Consider the following 7,309-nt stretch of genomic DNA (forward strand, 5'->3'; position numbering starts at 1 on the left):
GTGAATATATATATATATATATATATATATATATATATTTTTTTTTTTTAATTTTAAATTTTTTATTATTGTTTATTTTTTATTTATATAGGACCGGGTCAATCGGTTTAACCAATGACTCACCAGTTGAATTAGTAACCCAGTGACTCAGTAGCCTAATCGGTTCGATTACCGGTTCGATTCTGACAACTATGCATAGCAGTATAGCTGCGTTTCTGGCCACCCACAACACAGCACAACACAATACCGAGCCACCCAGCCACCGAGTCAAGTTAGACATGAGCCCGAGCCTCCGAGTCAGGTATGTAATTTGACTAATTTCTGTTTAATAATTATTGATTCATTGTTGCTGGTTGTTGTTCATTGTTTACTTTATATGTTGTTAAATTGCTGAAATTGGTTCTGATTGTTGTTCATTGTTTTATTTGTTGTTCAATGTTTACTGAAATTACTTCTAATTGCTAGTTCATTGTTCATTGTGTTATTTGTTGTTCATTGTTTAGGGACTATTTATTGTTTCATTTGTTGTTAATTGTTTAGGAAAATTGTTTCTGTTTGTTGTTCATTGCTTAATTTATATGTTGTTGATTTACTGAAATTATTTCTGATTGTTTTTGTGTTATTCACTGTTCATAGTTCAATGTTCAGCTTTGGTTTTCTCACCATTAAAATCTCAAACTGCCGTAACTTCTCTCAGTATTAGCATCTGTTGCAGCTTCAACTGAGTGTATCAATGGCTATGAGTGGTTTGATTTCGAACCACAACTTTGCTACTTCTTTCATTGCCTTAGATGACTTCAAATTAATTAATTAATTACTTTTTTAGAATTGAACAAAAAAAATCCATTTTTTGAATGGTCGCCTGCATTTTATGAATTATCCAATTATTTAATATCTAGTTTTGTTGTTTTGCCTTTTTGTTTATTGAAATGAATGCGTATGTGTATGATAGATTCCTTGCATTAAAGTGGCAATAACTACGAGAGTCTACAATCACATGCTTATATTAGAGGATGGTTATTTTGTTTAAATTTAATCTACTTAATTATTCTATTGTTTTGAGTAATTTATTTAGTGAATTTTGTTTGCAAGAGGAGCAACATGTATTCTGTGGGAACCTATTGATATGTCAGAAAAAATACTTAATTATTCTGTTGGTCTCTATAGTTTTACGAAATTTTCAATTAGGTCCCTATACTTTTTTTCCTTTTAATTGACTTCCTACACCAATTTTTTTTCAATTGAGTCCCTACATCAATTTTTTTAGTTGGGTCCCTATATAATTAAGCCAATTACTACCAAGAAGGACCTAATTGAAAAAAAAATTTGGTGCAGGGACCTAATTAAAAGGAAAAAAGTATAGGGACCTAATTAAAAACTTCACGAAACTATAGAGACTAATAGAGTAATTAAACCATTTCCAGTACGTCATGATCATACTGAAAACCGAGTGTCACCAACTTGCTTACCCAAAACTTTAACTATTTACTATTAAACCTGTAATCAAATCAGCGCACTATCGAATTTTTGAAAAAAAAAACTTTTACTTTATAAAAGGATTTGCGACGACAGCTAATTAAACATACACAAGCAGCTAATTAAACATACACAAGTCACAATAAGAAATCAAATGAAACATACACAAGACCAACATTATATATAAACATAACATATGGCATAGATCATACATACATATAAAGGTGATGTCATATATATCATAGGTTAGCGTACAACCCTTCACATCTTGCTACTATGTACAAAATCAACCCTTCGGTCCCTGGTCCATATAGGAAACCCCTGAGCTGGAACCCGAAACTAGCCTAGTCAACTATGTACACCCTATTCTCTCAGTGAATCTAATCAAAAGTGAGAAACTAACACAAAAGCTAGGCTAACACAAAAAACTATCAAAAGGCACAACCTCAACTCTCAGGCATCAGCTATAAAACCCCAGATTTTAAAAAGTTATTAATAAATTATTTATGAGCTATTGTATTTATTTTAAGATTTTATTTTTGGAGATTTTTATATATAAGTTGAGTAAATTATTATTTATTATATAGAGTTCTTATAATTGAAAAAAAAATAGTGAATATTTTATATGCCTTAATTTTAATATTTAGATTTTTGACCTTATTTTATAAATAAAGGAGAATTAATTTACTTATCTCTAATTTTTATAAAATTAATATTCGAATGGAAAATAATTTACAACTTGTAATTGGAAGGTATGTTAAAGATAGAAATTTTATACTTAATTTGGTTTTTTTATTATTATTTTATCTTCCTAATTATTTTATGAAATTATACTACTAACCCTATTTTTAATAAAAATACCTAAACTACCCCCAAACCCTAACACTACACTCATCTCTCTCACCCAATCCCCCACCCACGGCTCACACGCTCAGCACACACCTCACTCTTCCTCACCAACACACACAGACACGGTTTTGTGAGTGGAAACAAGAAAGAAAAGAAGAAAGAAAGGGAAGAGGGGGAAATAGAATCGGGGAAAGGGGGAAAAGAGAGGAAGCGTCGAGGGGGTGAGGGAGAAGAAAGGGAGCTGCCGCCTCCCACCGATCCGCTGAATCTGCCACGCCTTGCTGCCCAGCTTGCCGTCGCGCCAGCCACCCATGCCGGAGGAGAGAGATCGACAGAGAAAGAGATGCAAAGAGGGAGAAGGATTTGTGTCGCTGCAGCCATCCACGCCGTCGTCGCCGAGGGAAGCCAGCGCCACCACCGCGTCACCGTTGCCACCATCTGTCGCGCCACAACCACGCTGCGTCGCCGTCGAGAACAGAGACGCGAAGGAGAGGAGACCGCGGGTCACTGTCCTCGAAGCTTTCGTCGTCACCGTGCAGAGCTGCTGCCATCGCCATCATCGCGGGTTGCTGCTGCTGCGCGTGTGATCGTCGCCGCCTCTGGGTCCGTCACCGTCGAGCAGAGCCGCCGGGGAGAATCGTAGCTGTCGCCATAGCTCCAGTCGTCGTCAGAAGCTGCTGCCGACACCAATCTGCATGTGCAGTCACCATTGGAATCCTCTGCCACCGTTCGGGTCATTGGGAACGTGGCTGTGATCACCGAAACCACCATCGGAGTTACCAATATTTCAGTTCAGCCGTCCTTCCTTGTTTGGGTAAGCGTTTCGTTCCGGAACCTTTGAAATAGTACTTCCGTTTTAAGTTGTTTAGGGATATGAGATTTTGGTGTCATAGGATCGAGTTACGGGTCTTGCATGCTGGGTTCTAAGACGGTTGCATGCGACATCAAGCTGCTGCATCGTCATCGGAGTTGCCACTGCTATGTTCTCTGGCTTATTCGTAAGTATAGTAAGTTGTTCCTCGTTCCGAACCTCTATGGCTTCTATTCTATTATATGTTTCTAAGGTTCTTGCAACGTTAATGCTTTAGGTTTGAGTTCGGTTCTTACGTGCCGTGATTAAAGTTGCTGTGGTTGAGGTTGTGTTGTTGCGGGCAGTGAGAAAAAGAGTTTCTGTCGCGTGGTTAAGTCGTATTCGAGGTAGGGGCCTTTTCAAAGAACTTAATTTTATGATTTGGAGTTGTTATAAATGGATATTAATGTGATAAATGTACTTTTGGTGGTTGTATAAGCCTTATGTATTGCTGGGCCGTTTTGTGATGAACATATTTATGGTTGGATTGGATTGTTGTTTGATTTGGTTATATGGTTGGTTGCTGAAATATTTCATTACAATTTTGGAAAACGAGTTTGGTTCATTGAAAATGGATTGAGTTTGGATTTGATTTCTTGAATTATGAGAAGGATATGAATTTTTGAAATTAGTCTGATTTTAAACTGATTTGGTTTTGAACCCGTGGAATGGGTTGTATACTGGTTTGGTTGGGACCCGAAAGGGTGGCAAAGTCCAAGTTTTAGGAGAGATACTGCCAAATTTTCATAAAAATCTAGATTCTGTTTTAAAATGTGATTTAGAAAAATATTTGGACTTGAGAGGTTCTACAAATTGGTTCTTGATTTATTAAGAAATTGGTGTTTCGAGTTTAAACTGTTTAATAAAAGTTTATGTTTCCCGATTGATTTAAATATGAAGGGGCCTATGCTTTGAAGTTTGGTTAAAGAAGTACCTTTGGGTGAGTTTAGCGGAATTTGAAAGAAATTGAACTTGATTAATTAATTTCGTGTTGCTCTTAAAGTATTCTTTAAGTTTGACTAAACAATTCTGAGCCTTTGGGAGAGTTTCTGATTTAAGAATGAAAAGAAATTGGGTTTTTTTTGGACTTAAATAATTTTGGTTTTGAAACTGGTTCAGAACTCTTGGCTTACATGCTTTGGTTTTGATTTTAAATCTTTACTTTAATTTATCTCAACTAAAGCAACTATGACTCCGAGAATTTCTGAAGAGTTTAAGAAATGATGCAGGTTATTCTTCCCTAAAGTCTTGAATCCTTGCCATGGTTGTTGATTAATAACTCTTGATTTCAAAGTGATGGAGCGAATGATTTGAAAATGAGTGATTTTGAGTCTTTCAGAAGAGATTTTGAATCTGGCTTGGTTATGAAGTTGTTTGAAAGTTTTGAAAAGAAAATTTACTTAAGAAAAGTGGTTCTTGGCAAGATGTGAACTGAATACGTTTGTGATTTGAAAGTGGGCCAAGAATGATTTTTGAAATAAGATTGAGTCTGATTGACTATGGATGTTATTGAAAATATGATGAGGCCTGGCAAGGATGGTGGTATAGTCCCGCTTGCTCAGTGCGTAAACCGTTATGCAGGGATGGTGGTTTTGTCCCGCCTGCAGTGAGGATGGTGGTTTTGTCCCGCTCACATATTGATAAATTATTTGGCAAGGACGGTAGTTTAAATCCCGCTTGCATGTTCCGGGCAAGGATGGTGGTTTAGTCCCGCTTGCTTGTGGAACCTACGGATAAGGATGGTGGTTGAATCCCGCTTATCCGAGTCGGGTCTGGCAACATAACCGACGCGTGAGCTCATGGCCAGTAGGACAGGCATGCATCATATGCATTTATATGACATTGTTTGGGTGTGCATATTATAATTGGTTTGCCTATGTGAATAGTTATGTTAATTGCTAATTGCTCTACTTGATATAACTGCTTGATTGTGTTTGAACCTTCTTACTTGTGTTTGTGGCTGAGAATTGGTTGGATTGTGATGAATTGGTTGTTGATTGAGCTGCTTGGGCCTAGGGCCGTGGTTGATTATGAGATGGGCTGAATGCTGTGTTTGGTTGTGTTTTCGGTTTAGAAAAGTATGAAAAACCAAACTGGTTCAGCATAGACTTAATGAACCTATGCTTGGAACAGTTTGGTCATTCATGCTGTCTAGGGAAAAACTTTTTTTTTTTTAAAAAAAAGAGCTTTTGGATTTCTGAGCAAATTAACAGCTTTCCCTTTTAGAAAGGATTTTGGATTTTGAATATTAAATCTTTGGTTTTGAAAAGAAGCATAAGGCGGTTATTAATCACTATACATTAAAAACGGTTTTATTTTTGTATCTTATTATAGCAATTATGTAACCCTATAGTGAGAACCCTTTCGAGGACGATGTTTTCACTCCCCTACAGTTTTTTTCCTTTTCAGGATATGGGCGATGGAGTTTCAGGAGAGTTATATTTATTTTCTGTTTATTCGACATTATTTTGTATTATCTTAGTTTTATGTTTCCCTCGCCTTTAATTTTGCAAGTCTTCACAAGAGGGATAGGATTTTGATTATGCAATGCTTGTAATATTAATAATATGTAGATATATGTATATGTATCTTTTGTAAGTATTGTGGTTTGTTTTGTAAATGTGGTTATATGTTGTCAGATAAGAAGTCTCTTGAGCGGTTATACGGTTTAAACTTTTAAACAGGCTTATATTTTAGTATTAAATATTTTAAAAATCGTCGTAATACCTGAGCTATCAGAGTGGCGCAGCTGGAAGCGTGACATTTTGATAGTTAGGATGTTACATCAGCTATCATCGTCAGAGAAAATCACAATCACATCAGAATACTCCTCAAGATCCTCGTCCTCAGCATTAGAAATCTCGATAATCTCCGGAGGGTCACTGTCACTCGTACTACTAGTCTGACCAACACTCGTTGGTCCACTAATAGAGGCGGTGAGCGGTTCCTCAGAAGATGACTCGGATGAAGATACTGATATCTGCTCTATAAGGATATCCTCCCCCGGTACAAGCTCTAGTATATGCTCTTCCATGGGTTCAGGCTCAGGGTCCACCTGATCCGCAGGCTGATCGGGATGCTGATAAGGCACTGGCCCATCATGGAACGGGTGAAATGGAGCATCCGGGTGGAGCCAATGCAATGGAAACTCGTAGGACATTTCGGGGTTAAAATGTGGAGGGTTAATCGAGTGACGGAAAGGATAATCACGCAGAATGTACATACAAGTCCTAATCTCAGTAGCTGCTATGTAAGACCTATGTTGTACAATGTCCTCATATATATAGGGAGGGTCCATCTCGTAAAACAGAACTCTGGTCTCCATCTGAAGGAGAGGAAGAAAAGAGGTAAGAAATGGGGGGTTCTTAGTAGGGTCGGGGTAATTAGTTTAGTCGGGACTCACAATTCAACTAATTCATAGTCAAATATACAAGAGTCACAACAATTCAGAATACCATTAAGATGCACAAGCACAAGACTTATATACACAACATACTCCTTATAAGCACCCTTAAACCAGTTGTTGCACCCTTAATAGTTTTCATCAATGCAGAGGTGTGAGCAGCATACTCCTTATGAGAATCATGTTTTATTCTCTGACCTCTGAAATCAATAAATGCATAGGTGAATGCCAATACTGACCCAGCCTGAATTGCGGTTTTAATGCTCCCTTACGGAAAGAAGTGTTCAAATGAGTGAAATCAATTCAGTATTCATGAAAAAAAATTCATTGCTCAATTACCTCATCCAACATCACAATTCACAAGCAGCAAATACATTTCACAACTAAAGCAAAATCAAATTACCAGAAATGAAAATCTAGACATGCTACAGATAGGGGTGTTCGCGGTGTGGTTTGGTTCAGTTTTAAGGGAAAAAGTCATCCGATCCGAACGCTTAATTTATGTGCGGTGCGGTTTGGATTGGATGAAATTTTTTTGGAAATCCGATCCGATCCGATCCGATTACAAGTGGTTTGGATCGGTTTGAATTTACGGTTTTTAAATAAAAAAATTAAATACATAAAACAAGTCTCAACATCAAATTTTAAATAATCAACAATGACATAACAAGTCTTAACAATATCTTAAAAAAAACTAACGATAACATAACAATAGAAATAAAATTATAGGT

At 37.0% G+C, this 7,309-nt stretch overlaps 1 long non-coding RNA gene across 2 annotated transcripts; it reads left to right on the plus strand.

Moving 5' to 3' along the window:
* The first annotated feature begins 2,357 nt into the window (after window positions 1–2,357).
* Window positions 2,358–5,773, plus strand: LOC112740633 (uncharacterized). 2 transcript variants are annotated; one of them, XR_011871883.1, is made up of 4 exons: window positions 2,358–3,139; window positions 3,219–3,323; window positions 3,414–3,522; window positions 5,569–5,773. It is a non-coding gene; the product is annotated as an uncharacterized lncRNA (long non-coding RNA). The 2 variants fall into 2 exon arrangements; XR_003171264.2 differs by having other exon boundaries at window positions 2,397–3,139; window positions 5,585–5,773.
* The last annotated feature ends 1,536 nt before the right edge of the window (window positions 5,774–7,309 follow it).

The sequence above is a fragment of the Arachis hypogaea genome, chromosome 14 (genome assembly GCF_003086295.3).
Source record: "Arachis hypogaea cultivar Tifrunner chromosome 14, arahy.Tifrunner.gnm2.J5K5, whole genome shotgun sequence".
In the NCBI taxonomy this organism is placed as follows: Eukaryota; Viridiplantae; Streptophyta; class Magnoliopsida; order Fabales; family Fabaceae; genus Arachis; species Arachis hypogaea.